The sequence below is a fragment of the Ixodes scapularis genome, unplaced genomic scaffold (assembly GCF_016920785.2).
Source record: "Ixodes scapularis isolate PalLabHiFi unplaced genomic scaffold, ASM1692078v2 PGA_scaffold23__2_contigs__length_901104, whole genome shotgun sequence".
Classification (NCBI taxonomy): domain Eukaryota; kingdom Metazoa; phylum Arthropoda; class Arachnida; order Ixodida; family Ixodidae; genus Ixodes; species Ixodes scapularis.
Window position 1 is genome coordinate 864,609 of NW_024609850.1, and position 16,871 is coordinate 881,479.

General features: G+C 45.5%; 1 long non-coding RNA gene across 1 annotated transcript; it reads left to right on the plus strand.

The window, feature by feature from the left end:
- Positions 1-831: 831 nt before the first annotated feature.
- On the plus strand, positions 832-8,035 carry LOC121836296. Its single transcript, XR_006077862.1, has 4 exons — positions 832-1,127; positions 3,825-3,860; positions 7,257-7,355; positions 7,889-8,035. It is a non-coding gene; the product is annotated as an uncharacterized LOC121836296 (long non-coding RNA).
- Positions 8,036-16,871: the final 8,836 nt, after the last annotated feature.

The window sequence follows — 16,871 nt, forward strand, 5'->3', positions numbered from 1 at the left end:
GAGGTTCGTCGCACATTGAGGCAGACTAAGTTCGAGATTGTATAAACATACACACAACCCAATTTTCGATGACATTAACCATATGCGTGAACTGATTTTGTTGAATAGATGATAGTGGATGATGACAAATAATTTGCAAATCAGTCAAAGCTTCAGCTATTTAATACTGCATGACAGGCTTGGGCCTGGAGAATTGTTTGATTAAGGTAAGTTCTACATTTAGGGTGCTGTAGAGTTTATTTTTAAATCACTATCATAACTTACCTCAGGAATTAACCTATTTACGAGTGATAAATTTAAATTCGAGAACACTTTAGGCTGCCAAGGAAAATGCTAGCATGACTTAAAGGGGGGCCTCCAACAGTATTTGAGCGTCGACTTTTTTTTTCGGTTTCTACACGCTAGTGGTCCCGGAAACCCAGTGGACAACGAAAGAGCTTGAAAATATTAGCGCATCACATTTTAATTTGACAACTCGGAAACACCTCCTCCGACGGTGGCGCCGCGAGGTGCCGAATGCGCGCGCATAACGGCGCTCCCGTTCACTATACGTCACATTCTCTGGGTTTCGTGATTGGCGAGAGCCGTCCCAGGAACTTTGAAGCGAAATAAAGTATATCACACGTTAACCGCCATTATTTCTCTAACAAGTCATTTTTATAGAGGTAATAAAGTTGCAAAGTAAAGTTCAAAAAGGGCGAAAACAACGCCTTGTTAAAGTCCCTCGATGTTTTTTCACTGCGTTTTACAAGTACCGTCATTCTTTGCCGCGCCGACACCTGTTTCTATTGGAGGAGAGCGATGTCACGTGATTTCCGGAATTGTCGCCACTTCCGTCCGCCATTTGCTTCCAAGCTGCTCGGCTGCTCCGTCCGCTCGCGTGTTTCGTGACACTCGCCGACGACTTTAGCTTGACGTCCTGGTGTTTCTCGACCGTAATGAGGCAAGTGAAGTAGTAAGCGTTTGTGTTAGATGACGGGGTGTTGCGCTTTTGGGTGCAGCCAGAGTTCTGGTAGTGGAAAAAAGTTGTTCTGCTTCGGAAAGTCGATCTGAAGAGGCAGAAGGCATGGCTCCACATGATTGGGAGGAAAAACTTTGTCCCTACCAGAAGCAGCAAGCTTTGTGAGGTGAGCATTTCTGAGCTAGTTACCTCTTCCACACACGTTCACATAGGTACACATGCAATGTTTTTCCTGACGCGCCTGACTGCCGAACTCGGTCTCAGCTGAAATACCGCATCGGTGCTCTGCCGTTTTAGCCTGTTGTTTTTCACTCGAAAACCCGGTTGTTCGCCGGCAAATTTTTTCGCGTAACCTGAGTTTTTAAGGGACAGGATGTGAATGGATGAAGCCACCGATTGGCCGCTTCAGCTGTGAGTGTCTCGCAGTGAACCTCTACGAAACACGAAAAGCTGCTACCGAGGACAGTATGAGCCGAAAACGCCTTTCATGCTTCTTTGGCTTACCACCACTTTTTGAGAGAGCTGTGGTCCGAATTAGGAATAGAAAGCGAAGTTGAGGAATAATGGAGCTTGTGGGAGTAGAACACTTGTCTTTTGAGATATATATATATAATCGCACGACAAGAGCTGAAATAAACAAAAATGTCTGCACAATGCATGTGCTTCGTGTTGTGTTGTCCTTCCTTCCCCCAGTCTCGGGGGTTTTGTCTAAAAAAATATCTACGTGGATGTTACAGTGGAAGCTAGGCAGAAAAAAGTAGACAGAGACATTAAACACGTTCATAACGAATTCTTTGAACGCGATCTAATAAAATTGGTCTTGGATTCACCGTTTAATGCGGCAAAATAATAAAAGTTGTACGCAACATTTCTTCACTGCACGCTGAAGGTATGCTATCCAGCAATCAAAAACAGCGAAAGTTGCCGGCTAGAATCCTTCACGGAGTTATTTGAGACCAAACACGGCTCCGCAGTAGAGGTTCGAGGACGAGATTGCCCGTTATCGCAAGAAATAGCACGTGCGAATAACACGTGCGATGGCGTAACTTCACCCGAAATATTGTTTGGGACTGGTGAGTTAAGTGCTGCAAAATTAATCCGCACGGATCTCGCATAGTCCAAACTCGTCAAGGTCACTACTTCGCACGACGTTTGTTTTCCATCTAAACACTGCTACTAGTACTTATAACAAAATGCGTGTTGAAGTCATGTAGATACACCCCAAAAAATGAGTTCCAAACGCGTTTGCGTAGCATTACCAACGCTCGCCACGAGGGAGAATGGTTGCAAACAAAATAGAGTTCTCACAATAGCTTAACCATCCACGACGGAATGAAATTTTCACAAGGCATTTGTCTTTATTACAAATATAAATAGTTTATTGTAACGCAGGCGCGCACATATCTAGCAGCGCCGAGAGCATTGCTCGCGAAAGCTCTCGCTGCGGTATGATAGGGATTGCGGCAAAATATTGATATATATATATATATATATATGTGCTTTTGCGGAAATAACAGCTTACCTTCGATTCACGTAAGTAACCCGATGATATCCAAATTAATTTCACGCGCTGAAAATTACCAAAACAAGGAAGACTACGCTACTGCTAACCACATAACAACACAGCGGAACCGCCCTCCCGTCTGACGTTAGGAAGCGAATGGCGGCGCTAGAGAGGGAGAGGAGAAAATTTTTGGGGGAAAGAGGAATCGTAGATGGAAAGGAGGAAAGTTGTCGCTACCTGTAAAAACGAAAAAATATCCAGGGACGTTACGCCTTGTCGCTCATGCGCGCCTCCCAGCGGCGTCTGCGACGTACCATCGCGAGCAGACGACAAGTGATCGGTGCAGACAACGCGCACCGTATTTTCACTTGTGCGCCCCCGGTCCCGGTCAACTAAAAGCAGTAAGAGGAGAGAGGGGAACCCTTATTTTCTTCTAGAGCTGTGACAGACTTTTCACTGTTCGAGTGAAGTGCGGCGACGGGACCCAGCTTATATCGTGCCCAACGGGAACGCTCATTAGTTTGTGCCTCCTACTCGCCGAGGTGGCTCCGGTGGCGGAGTTGCGGGAGACGAGTCTTCCGCGGCTGTCGAAGCGGACTGAGGCAAAGACGCGGCGCTAGCGTGGAGTGTCCTCGTACGGCGCAACGCCCAGATCCGCACTCAAAATCCGATAAGCCCGGTAAATTCATCGATGATGGCAACCCGATCCCAAAGCTACGATGGTTGCAACTAGGCCTAATGGCCGACGAGCCGACCGGGCCGACGGGCTGTCAACCAAACTCGCGTCCAATTGGCCAACCGCTTTGCTCCAATCGCTAAGCTGTTTCATTTTACGTCATGAAGCGCAATGTTTTGCTTATTAAAAGTTGTTTTCTGCGATATTTAATTTGCTAATAACTCGCAAAATATTGCGAATTTCTGTAATATTTTTTTCCTTGGTATTCCTGCTTTCATGGAGCTCCGTTTCAGCGCGAACTTCAAACCGGTAAAAACTTGTGGTGGGCCCCTTTAAGAACTGCTTAAAATCTCACTGCCCACAAAGCAGCAACTTCTTGCTCTAGTCAACTGAGAGAAACGTTCAGAAAACCGGGAAATTGGCACCACTGCACATGGGCTGATATACCTTAATGTATATGTATGATTAGCTTTCCCCATTTGTTTGGTGCACTTCTTGAGTGAGTTGACATTAACGATAACCTACCAAGTTGTAATTTTGTGGTGCATACTATCCTTTATCATCTACAGCTTACAAACAAATTTTTGATATTCCCAATGAAAATAAAAAGATGCGAGCGAGGGACTATTGCTGTTAAAATTTCTGTCATTTGTACGAGTTCAATTTTAAACCACTACTTTCAGCTCCTGGCCTTGCCTGTGGAGTATTTGGCCCAAGAGGTAAGATATTTTCTAGTTTAAACAGTATGAATTACTATGCGAAGCTTTCAATTGTGATTATTTTGTTACGGTATATTTACAATCCCAATGGCCTGTAGATGGCGGGGTGGTAGTTCTAAGACAACGGGAGAGATGGGGTTAGATATTGCAGGATTTTCCATGTACCTGCTCGCTGATGCAGGTCAGCATGCTTAAAGTAATTTATTCGGCTACAAACGCAAAGCGGTCAGAGCAGGAGCATATCGCAGGTGACGGAGCTGTTGATATATATTAGGAAAACAAGCAGGTTAATTTTTAAAAGTTGCAGAGACCTCACAGAACTTTTGAAGCTTTGTGGAGGACGAGCGCATTTAAAAAGACTGACCCTGTCGTTGTGTGTGGCAAGAAAATGTGAGGGTGATCAAGATATCGTTGTGTTTGCATCGTGCCTGGCCACCAGTATTCTAAAGGTGAGCTCTGCATAGTGACTGTTAAGCTGTGGACAAGCCGCGTTCACAGTTAGTACTTATGTCTTTGTGTCAGAGGCTCACAACTCACTGCATATTAGTTTTAATGCATGGGAATACTTGATCAACCTCCACCATAGTTACTAATGGTCTGTGTTGGCATTGTCCTGTCTTTTGCAACATTGCAGTTTGTGAGGTTTCTGCTAGCTGATTATGGCTTAATAGGAGTTTAGGATTGCATTCAAAATTACAAGTAACTAAACTCTGAAAACATTATGGCACAAAAGCATAAATTTTCTACCCACATCTTATCAGAAGTTATAAGAAAATATTGTTGCCAATCAGATGTATTTATGTTTTGTTTCATTAGTGAACATTAGAGCATTCAATAATTAAACTAAAGCGATTGGTCACTGCTACGACATTCCAACCAACACGAGGCTGGCAAAATTTTCCTAGAGGTTATGTGAGAAAGCACCAAATAAAGAGGAGTCGCATGCACTCAGGCCTTCAACGCCACTTGTGTAGAGGAAATGTCAATGAAATCACAAACTTGGACGATACCAGATTGTGGTAGTCCTTGTTCTTTTGGGAGTAAACTGCAAAAAAGGCCACTGTTGTGCATTAACAAATGTTCTGTCAGAGCAAACTATAAGAATGAGCAGCTGTGTCATGTTCATATTAATTTTATTGCTCAGTGTACATTCCTTATTGTGTATATTTTAGCAGGTAACAATGTATATTTTTCTGCAATTCGGCTTCATCGCCAGTTGCCACTGACGCCGCAAGGTCAAGCTTCGTTTTTGACCACAAACTGCCTGCAACGACTTCTATGATCACAGGTTGTTTAGCTGATTCTGAAGTTCCAAATTGATTGCTAATACTGGACTCATACAAGCAAGCAAATAATGCAAAGTTCTTTTGATAAAGGAGTAGGCTAGGTGTTATTGTGATAGATATATACAAAGTGTTTTTATTAGGACCAGGATTTTAAAAAAAAGAAAGAACTTGCAGGTTTTCTTTAGTCCTGGGGGCAAGTTTAGAAACGAGGCTCAATTGATTCATTAGTTACCTAACTAGCTAAGATTTAATTTTCCATCTAAATCTTAACCAACTTTTTGGGACAAAATGTAATTGGAGAATCTATGCTCGACCTCATTATGTAGCTGTGACATGAAATTTTGATTAAATAATTAGTGGGTGCTACGCGGCAAGAAATGTCATCTTAGTACATGGATTCAAACAAAAACTGAGCCAGCAGAACATGCCCATGACGTCGATCCTTGTGCTTTGTGCCATCATCACACTGCCTTTCGTCACCTGCGGCATGAACTTTTGGGTTGTGGAGCCAGTACAGAGCGAAGAAATCACCATCACCATTGCTCTTTGCCTGCTCAGTTTCAGTTACGAGGTGTGTACAAGGATTGACATTTCACATGATGGTTGGTTAAGACCAGAGTTACGCAAACTTTGTAGACCCGCGACCTCTAAAATAACGCCGTCCGATTACCTACCCTACCCCCCCCCCCCCCGTCCCCTTCCCCGCTTTAGAGCAGTATCAAAGCAATCAACGGCTCAGCTTTCTGAGGCCTCCCCCCCAGACGTCACCTCTCAACCCCGGCTTTTTGTACCCCTGGGTTAAACTAGAATGAAGTTGAGTGTCAATGTCCAACTTCGTCATGACGGAAGATATTATTTAAACTTCAAAAAGTTTGCAGAAACCTTTTAGTCAGCTAGCTAATTATTCCGTTTCATCTCTTTTCTAGTTGTCCACATAGCTCAAGCCAAGCCCTGTAAACGTTGCAGCCCACCAGCAGGAAATTTCAAAAAATCTAGTTTATCAAAGTTATAAAAAAATATCTTTGCTAATCAGAAGTATTCATGTTTTGTTTCATCAGTGAACATAAAGCATTCAATAATTAAACTAAAGCAATCAGTCACTGCTACGTGATTCCCACCAACACGAGGCTGGCAAGAATTTTGAAGAAGTGCTGTAAGATAGTATGGAATAAAGAGAAGTCAAATGCACTCAGGCCTTAACACAACTTGTGTGGTGGGAATGTTATTGGAAGCACCAATTTGGACGATAACAGATTGGGTTTGTCCTTGTTATTTGAGGAGCAAACTGCAAAAAGTGCCACTGTCATGCGTCAGCAAATGTTCTGTTAGGGCAGGGGTTCTCAAACTGGGTTCTGGGGAACACTGGTTTCACGAGCTGGTCTCATGGGTTCAGCGAACACCCAAATCGCCATCCCCCCCTCCCCCCAATCCCCCCTCCCCCGCTGCAGGCTGCACGGCAGGACCATGCAAAGTGCCTTCATCTCACTTTGTACTGACATCGCGATTGATATGGTGGGGATATATGGGAAGCAACTCAAGCAAAATTGCCTACAATTCTGCATCTGTTGCTTCTCGGTCGGCAAATATAGAGGAGGGGGGGGGAGCAGTGTTCCGTGGCAGTTTTTGAAGCTTCCTGGGGTTTCGTAAAACCAAAAAGTTAGAGAACCCCTGTGTGAGGGAAACGTTTAAAAAGAGGCCCAATTTGTTTAATTTGCACACCAGTTGCAAACTGTAAACTAACGCGCAAAGCACCCACTTCGTTCAAGCACCCATTATTAACACTTTCCAAACTTGGAAATTCTGCAATCTGTACGTTCAGCGCCCGATTTGACCATTGACAAGCGCCATTGTCTAGATTAACCCAGTTTTCAGTGAAAGTGAGGTGGGCACTCCACTGGTATTTTATGGTAGCTGTGTTTGGAGATTTGTGTTTGTCCTCCTTGTTCTTCTTCTCCGGGGATTATTAGTGTTATTCTTGTCCACCTGGCTTGCTCCTTTACATTAATTGCATTATCACCTTTGTCATGTTCATATTAACTGTATTGCTCATTGTACATTCCTTATCCTGTATAATATACCAGGTAACAATATATATTTGTCTGCATTTCAGCTTTATCGCCACCTACCAATGATGCAGGAAGGCCAGCAAGCTGCGCTTCAGACTGCCAACCCCCCCCCCCCCCCCCAGCAACAGTTCCTGCACTCACAGGTTGTTTAGCCAATTCTGAACTTCCAAATTAGTTCCTAATTCTGCAATCATACAAGCAGGCCAATAATGCTCATTTATTATGTTAAAGAAGTCCAGGTGTTTTGGTGTCATGACATTTACAGAATCGGTTCTATAGCAGAACCAGAATTGTTTTTAAACAAGAAATCCGATGTATTATTCATTTTCACCCAAGAGCAATAGTAAGAAAAGTTGGGCTTCTTATATTATGTAGTGGTGTCATGAAGTTTCTGTTGCCCTTTCCCTCCTGCCAAGTAAAGTCCTCTGCAACCCATGGATGTGCTTATTAATGTCGTGGATGGCCTTTTCCACAAGAAAATTGTTGCACTTCGACGAAATTTTTCAGCATGCATATACTTTGTATCTGAGCCGTAGATGCCCAGTTCAAGTATGGCTTTGGTTGTATGTAACCTGAACTATCCAGTTCCTGTCTTATTTACCCCGACGCTCGGGAAGTACAATGCAGTGTCATTCCTTCTTTGTACATTTTTAAATATTTCTCTTTTTTGTATCAGGCTTTGAGTCACAGGTACTAAGCTGCTCTTGGAACAGCGCCAGCAGCTCCGTGAGCTGTCGCAACAGAACACAGCCCTCAAGGAAAGCCAGGAGGAGCTGTGCCTGCGGCTGGCCCAGCTGTAGGGCCAACTTCCGAGGAGGACCGAGCCAGGTGGAGAGGCAATTCAGCTGCCTCTGTTCTCCCTGGAGGATTTCCAGGCCGCGGAGGAGGTCCTCCAAGATGGTGCCTCAAGAAAAACTTTGGTATGGATGGTGCATGGGATGTGTTGTATCGTGCAGTAAGACATGAAATTTTGACTTGCTCCGTGATGCTTGTTGTGTGCACCAGCGTGAACATTCCTATTCAATGTATTCTTTTAGTGGAGGCATTGTATGCTTTATAGTGTATGCCTGTGCATTCCTAAACCACACAAAACATGAAACATGTTGATTGTGGTATAAAACTCCTCTACTTCCACCCTTTCCCATATTAAGGGAGTCTCTCAAATCATGGCAAATGATCTGGCAAAAGGGGACTAACAACCATGTTTGCCCTATTTCCACAAAGTATTTCTAAGAGCAAATAGTTTCTGCGCACTGCATAATGAACTACATTCTAGAGTTTCCAGGCTATCCAGCATAATGCTGGCAGTTGGAATAAGATGAAATTAGCTTGGAAGATTGTATGTTAGCAGTTTCAAGAGTATAACACATTATAAAATGTCAAAGTGAGAAGGTGGAGGCCGCTGGAGTTCATGGGTGCATGGAGATGCACCCATGAACTCCAGTGGCGAGGCCGTTGTCTGCGCTCGCGCGACGAGGCACGCACAACTGCACGCCTGTCGTAGTTGTCCTCACGTGCATGCGAACATCATTGCATGACAGAGGCACCAGCCGAGACACTTGCAATCCATTGTTTTACGTTTGCTTACTTTTGACGAAAATCTGTCTCGTCGGGAACCAGTAAAACGCAGGCAAACGGTTTTTCGGAATTGCTCGGCATTGCCTACAGCACTGTACACTTGAGGGATGTCTCAGCAGTAAGAACACAAGCAGCGAGTTCCGTCTCAAAACGTCACATCACAACACAACATAACACAAAATGGCCTTCGTTTCTACAGCACCTAAAACAAATATTTTTATTTTTCTAAGAATATCTTCTCCAAAAGCCACTTTTGCTGCTCAGAAACACTATCTTCGCTGTTCCAGAAGCCACTTTTGGTGCTCCAAAACTGTTACGACGTGGCAGAGCCCGTCGCGAGTAAGACAGGCGTCCGGTGGTGGCTGAACGACTCCGAGGTTTATCGGTGCTCTGAAGACAAAAACGAGGATCGAACGCCACGTGCCAAAGCAAAAAACCACACGATCAAAAGAAAAAGAAAATATACACACGTGCTTTGGCACGTGATGAACATGATTACAAAATACACAAGGAAAACTTTCGTAGAAAACAATAACATGGGGCTGCGTTTTCTACAATTCTCTCTTCTTTAGAAGTGAAACCTGTCGACGGGCTTTCGGGTCCTGCTGGAACGCCGTAACGTCGCTTCTTCCTGGAGTTCCACTGGGATTGCCGTCGGCGCGTCTGGATGGTGGCTTTCATCGTTTGTGATCGCCGAAGATGATGATGTTGTCGGAGGCCGCGTACCGGCCTGCTGGTCTAGCAGGTGATCCCCTTCCGGTATCCTCTTCCGTACTTGGTCAGCGTGGCGATGTACCACCTTTGATGGCGTTGAGACAGTCAGCATTCGCGACCCGGAGGTGGACTTGACTTCACCAGGCGTCCAGTTGTCTCCATCCCCGTAGTTACGAAAATACACAGGATCCCCTGGAGCAAAATTTCATCCAGGGTCATCATTCGTAGCGTCCCGTGCAACCGATGGAAAGCAGGTGTCGATCCTCGATCGAATTTGATAGCCCAGCAGGACTTCCGACGGGGATCTTCCGGAGGCTTGTGGCGTTCTTCTGTAATTGAACAGCATCCGAACAAGGTTAGTTTCCAAGTTCTCGCCTCGCATCTTCTTAATCCCGTCTTTGACGGTGCGCGCGGCCCTTTCTGCCAGACCGTTAGATTGCGGGTGGAAGGGAGCGGTTCGAAGATGCGAAATGTTGTTCATCGTGACAAACGTCTTAAGCTCCTGACTTGTGAACTGAGTTCCGTTATCTGACACCAACGTGCGCGGAATTCCAAAGCGACTGAACAACATACGTAACGTTGCTATCGTTGATTCAGTGGTCGCGTGGGACAATGGTACGGCTTCGATCCATTTGCTGTGTGAATCGACAACAATTAGTACCATTTTTCCCTTTATTGGCCCAGCGTAATCAATGTGTATTCTTGACCAATTTTCCTTGGTCTCGGGCCAATTAACTGGCTCTTTCGCACTTGGCATAGGCATAGCTTGAACACATTCCCTGCAAACTGCCGCCTGGCTTTCAATTGCCCTGTCAAGACCAGGCCACCAGAACTTTGACCGCGCGACCGCTTTCATTGAGGATGCTCCTTGGTGGGTTTCATGAAGCAGACTTAACAATCATTCCCTCGCCTTTGCTGGAATCACGACCCGGTGACCCCAGTACACGAGGTCCTGTGCTACTGAGAGCTCGAGCTTCTTGTCATAGAATGGTTGTAATTCGACTTCTAGGTGCTTTCGGCTCCTTGGCCATCCATCTAGGATGTGTCTTTTAACTTTTAGAAGCACGTCGTCACCGGCAGTCAGGTTTTTCAGTTCTCTGGTGGTTACGGTCCCTTCGTCAAAATTATGTAGTGCTAAAACATACTCCGGAAGCTCCATTGAGCTGCATGATTCCTTAGAAGTCGGTAGCGGTAACCGGCTTAAAGCATCTGCGTTGAACATCAGTTTACCAGGCTGGTAGTCCAGCTTGTACTCGTAGCCCCCAAGCAGCAGTGCCCAACGCTGGATCCTTGCAGCAGCCATGGCAGGGGTCGGCCGGCCCGGCTTTAGCTATCCCAGGAGTGGTTGGTGGTCAGTGACCAAGGTAAACTCTCTGCCCAAAAGGTAATCGCGGAACTTGGTCACACCAAAAATGAGAGCGAGTGCCTCGCGTTCCAACTGGGAGTAATTTTTTTCCGCAGCAGTTAAGGTACGTGAGCGGAAACCGATCGGCCTGTCCTCCTTTCCTACACGGTGAAACAACACGGCCCCAACACCGTATGGTGACGCGTCACACTTCAAGCGCAGTTCTTTCGCTGGGTCGAAATGGGTCAACACGTTTCCTGTTGTTAAAGCTTTCCTTGCTTTCATAAATGCCTCGTCTTGTGCCGGGCCCCACACCCAACGACAACCCTTCTCTAAAAGTTGATACAGCGGTGATAGCAGTGTAGACATTTGTGGTAGAAATCTGCTGTAGAAGGTCAACATGCCGATAAATGTGCGCAGTTCACTCACGTTTTTCGGACACGGAGCCCCAGCGATGGCCTCAAGGTTCTTTTCTGTTGGGTGCAGTCCCTCTCCGTCAATCTGATGACCAAGGTAAGTGACCGATTCCTGCCTGAATCTGCACTTTTCCTTGCGCAACTTCGCCCCGTGCTCTCGGAATCGCTGCAAAAGACATTTCAGTTTTGTTCCATCGTTAGAGCTTTGTTCCGAAAGTGTGACGTCATCTAAGTAGGCCTGCACATCTGGAAGACCTTGGAGGACACCTTCTATCTTGCGTTGAAAGATAGCGGGCGCTGAGGCTATTCCAAATGGTAATCGGTTATAGCAAAAGAGGCCACGATGCGTGTTGATAACCGCAAGCTTCCGCGATTCCTCATCGAGAGGCACTTGGTTATACGCGTCCCGCAAGTCCAGTGTGCTGAAACGGTCACCGCCATTCAGACAAGCAAACATGTTCTCGATAACAGGGAGCGGGTACTGTTGTAACGCACAAACAGGATTCAGTGTCACCTTAAAATCCCCACAAATACGTACGGACCCATCTTTTTTTAGAACCGGCACAATGGGCGTAGCCCATTCAGAGTAGGCAACTGGTGAAATAATGCCAGCCTGTTCGAGCCTATCCAACTCCAGGGATACTTTCTCTCGTAAGGCAAACGGAATAGACCTTGCCTTGCAAAACTTTGGAGTTGCTCCATCCTTGAGGTACAGATGCGCAGGTGGTCCCTGAATGACTCCAAGCTCTGGAGAGAAGAGGTATTCGTACTCGTCCAGTAGACTCTGGAGACCTTGCTGCTGATCACAGGGAGATTTCGGGATTACTTTCAGGCTCAAAACAGGTACGTCACGTTGATTCAATTTCTGAATCAAGTCTCGTCCGCACAAACATGGACCTCGGCAATCCACGACGGTCAATATACCCTGTACGGTAGTCGACTGGTATACAACTTTCATGGTTAACTCTCCGATAACTGGAATTGATCCCATGTAGCAACCCAACTTCACTTGAGGCTTTTGAAGTCTTGGCCAAGTTTTCCGATGCCTTTCGTACATTTCTCTCGTTATGACGCAGACAGGTGACCCCGTGTCAATTTCCATGACCAGATCAATTCCACCCCACGTGAACGTGCGTCGCACTGGCGGCACAAGCTTCCTTTCTTTTAGGGTTATCAGATTCCAAATCTGTGTGGTCAGGCTGTCGTCATCTTCGTCCAGGGACTCTACTGCTTGTAGTTGGTTGTTTTGTCCCTTGGCACTCTTAGGGTTACAACACTTGCGAGCCAAAAGCCCTTGCTTGCCACACTGGAAACATTTTGCTTTCTGCCATTTACAGTTGCTACTGCTGTGATTGGCATTACCGCAACGTTCGCAGCCTACTGGTGAATGCAGCGATGTCCTGGCAGCGGGAGGCATCCTCTGCTGACCCTTCAGTGTGTGTACTTCGGATGGCCCACTTTCCCGCGACATTTTTTGTGCGTCGGCTTCTGCAGTTTCTGCTGCCACGGCTAGTGCTTCGGCGTCCTGCAAGCTCAGCTCTCGTTTGGCCAGCAACTGTTTCTGCAGATTCTTTGATCTGACGCCGCAAACGATTTGGTCTCGTAACATCCTGTCTAATGTCGTCCCGAAGTTGCAGTTATTAGCAATTCTTATTTCCACGATGAATGCGTGCACTGATTCTCCTTCCTCTTGGCATCGATGGAAGAACTTGAAACTCTCCGAAATCTCATTTGGTTTCGGGTCGTAGTAATCGCTCAGAGCACGGACCGCTTCGTCATACGTTAGCGAATTTGGCTTCCTGGGCGCCACCCTTCCGCAAAGCACTTGTATCGTACTTGTTCCCAGCGCTGATACCAGCAGAGCCCTTTTCTTAGCATCATCCACCACATCGTTGCTTTCAAAATATGACTCTATCTTCACGAGGTAAGCGTTCCACTTATCTTGTTCATCGTCAAAATGCGGCAGATGGTGGGCCATGCTTGGAGCGTTGCTGGTTATCCTTGGAAACCCTGCGTCACCGGATACCGTCCCTGCCGTTCATCTTTCATCTTTCATCGTTTGTGATCGCCGAAGTTGATGATGTTGTCGGAGGCCGCGTACCGGCCTGCTGGTCTAGCAGGTGATCCTCTTCCGGTATCCTCCTCCGTACTTGGTCAGCGTGGCGATGTACCACCTTTGATGGCGTTGAGACAGTCAGCATTCGCGACCCGGAGGTGGACTTGACTTGACCAGGCGTCCAGTTGTCTCCATCCCCGTAGTTACGAAAATACACAGGATCCCCTGGAGCAAAATCCCATCCTCGTCGCCACTGTTACGACGTGGCAAAGCCCGTCGCGAGTAAGACAGGCGTCCGGTGGTGGCTGAACGACTCCGAGGTTTATCGGTGCTCTGAAGACAAAAACGAGGATCGAACGCCACGTGCCAAAGCGAAAAACCACACGATCAAAAGAAAAAGAAAATATACACACGTGCTTTAGCACGTGATGAACATGATTACAAAATACACAAGGAAAACTTTCGTAGAAAACAATAACATCGGGCTGCGTTTTCTACAAAAACACTGTTTGCGTTGCTCCAAAGGCCACATTTGTTGCTCTAAAACACTGTTTAGGCTGCTCCAAAAGGTGCTCCAAAATGGCTTAGGCCAATCACATCACTGGCTCACATATAATGTGAGTGTTCATAAAACACCTTTAGTGTACTAGCTCAGGATAATTCACGTGCTCAAATTCAGTGTGAAAAACAAAACATAATCTATCTGTATACCGTAATCACTCAAATGTAACGCAACCATGATTGTAACGCAAAGGATGACTTCACAGAGCAAAAAAAAAATAAAAGAACACAAATGTAACGCGAGTAAAGTGAGGGGAAAAAAGTGATTTATTTGTTGCACATAGTGGCCAACACCTGCCAGTTTTTAAAAATAAAATGAGCTTGCTCACTCATCCCTTTTGCCATTGGTAATCAAGTGTTCCCCCTGAGACAATGAGGTCCGCGGAAGCCTTTTTGACTGGGCTCACACTTGAAGAGCGCTTCATGCTGGAGCCTGCACCCACAGATAGTCGATTTTGTCACATCTAGCCGCCGAGCCGCGGCAGAGTTTCCGATTTCCTCAGCCATCAAAATTTCACTTCTTTTAAAGTGAATGTCGTACTGAGCTCGTCGCGTTGCCATTTCCTCGGGTCCAGTTGCGGAAGCACGAAGCAGCAGCCCGCGAAACACGGGCACATGGGTAAGGTAACCCTAACATGGGCGCAACGAGTCGCAAACAAGAATAGACTTGGATTGGCTGTTGCCAGCGTGTATATGTTGCCAGCACAAGATTGAAAGATTGCGTGATTTTTCGTAGCTATTTTAAAGAGCCTGTGCGGCGACACCGCCAAGGCGAATTTTGAAGCATTTCGATTATAACGCGAACCCCCAAATTCGGTGAGGGAAATTTTGAAAAAAAACTTGCGTTACATTCGAGTGAATACGGTATTTGTCTAGGACTCTGTTAGCAAGATTTTACATTACGCTACTGCTATACTGTGCACGTGAAGCTCCCTAAACTGATATAGAAAATATAGCACTCATGACTAATTTTGTGTTTTGTTCGTATTGCAGAGAGCTCGGTTTGTTCTAATGGGTGGAACAGGAGTGAAGGATGCGGTTCGCTGCATCATGAAGCGAACCCTCAAAAAAGAAGTTCAGGCGCATTTTACTTTCGTGGGGCGGCAGGGGAAGCAGCCATTTAAAGGAACGAAGCTGTTTTCCGTCATCAAGGGTATGACTTTTGTCATTTACAGCTTTATTTATTGAACATGGATGTCTAGTAATTTTTTTAAATACCCAATGAACTTGATGTTTCGACACAAAGCAAACATTTAGAAGAAGCTTCTACTTGAAAACATGCAGAGTGTGCCCCATATTTTAATGTAAAAAATGCTTTTATTTTTCACCATACTTTGGTCTCGGGGATGTATTTGGATGATGATGATCGTTTGGGGTTTTATGGCGCAAGAGCAACTTAGGCCATATTGTGCCAAGGAGGTATTTGGATCTGTAATTGCTTAATCTTTAGCTTCAGCTTGAGTACTCAAGGTCCGTAGGCATAGAGTTGGATATTTTGTTTATTTCTTTGCTAATCTAGTATTTTTTTATTTACAAAAAACACTGATCCTATCTGCGGGGTCGTGGCAAGGCGAGGTATTACAAGTCAAAGCATCAAAATATGAGTTACCCATTTAGAGCACAAAATGGAAACAAATGCACTTACAGAATAGTGGTTAATACTGTCATAAGAAATTCCATTGAATTTTATAATTGTTTGAGGAAAAACTAAGAACTAAGGTCTGCAGAAGTTATTGTAAAAATTATGTATCTAAATCTGCTGCTCACAGTGCTTTGTGTATTTCTTTCTTGAGTGTGTTTCCGTTGTGTCTGATAATATAACCATAAAGTATGCTGGTAATGTTACGTTGTACACCATGTTCTGCGTAACTATTTTATGTTCACTTATGTTGCTCACCCTTATTACGGTCCCCATTGTAAGGACTAATAGTATTGTCAAATAAAATAAATAATAAGAATTAAAAATATCAATTAGTAGAGTAAAATGGTAAGTTACCTTAATTGCTTGGAATAACAAATAAAAAAAGTTACAGTATCAACAGTGTTACTTTTTATACTTCTTATTAATTGATCGAAATTGGTAAAAGAACAAGGAGTGGGTTGGTAAAGGTAGGAAAGCATGTCTCTCTATGGGCTTTGTGGGGATCCCTGTGGTCTCCTTTCCTTGATTGCTGTGATACTGGCCGCAGGTTGGAACGCTCGGCCTCTTTCGCCGTGAGCCCTGGCCTGCTCGTGAAGCGGAAGGTCCTTGGTCTTGGTGGACGCTCCTCTCACTCTCCCGGGTGGACCTCTTCCTGGCCCCACGCTCGAATGCGGCTCACGAAAGACAAGCGAGGTTTCGCCTCCTTTTTTCCGCTTTCGGAAACGGGGACTTGCTTAGTGATCGCAAAAGAAATAGGACATGTCTCAGCTCCTTCTTTGATGCTTCTTAGATCTTGGTTCTCTAAAACCCCGCGTATGGCAGGTAAGGACCTTATCTTATTTTGCCGGCGTGGGAAGCATTCCGGGTGGGGACATAGTAGTTCGTATAGGAGAGTGTTTTCATAAATTCTCTTGGACACTGTCCTTACTCTGGTACGAGTGTCTTCTTTTCCGCTATATTCGAGAGAGTGAGACAAGGTAGTCAATCATAGGCACCGACGGCGGAAATAACTTATGAAACCGACCCAATGTAACGTGGCCTTAAATGTTGTCTACATTGACGCAGAGGTGTGGGACCGTGCTACTAGGTTGACATCTCCATTGAGATCGCCACCACTGTTAAGATAACCCTCTGGTTATCTCGAGCAGAAGTACCGATAGAGTAACCAGAGGGCCGTTTCAACAGCGGCGGCAATCTCGAAGGAGACACCAAGCTTAGTAGCACGGTCCCACATCATTGCTGAGGATTGGTTCAATAAATTTCTTCTGTCTGTGCTAATGATCGACTCTTTGTTTGATTGTCGAATATAGTGGAAGAGAAGACACACATACCAGAGTAAGGACGGAG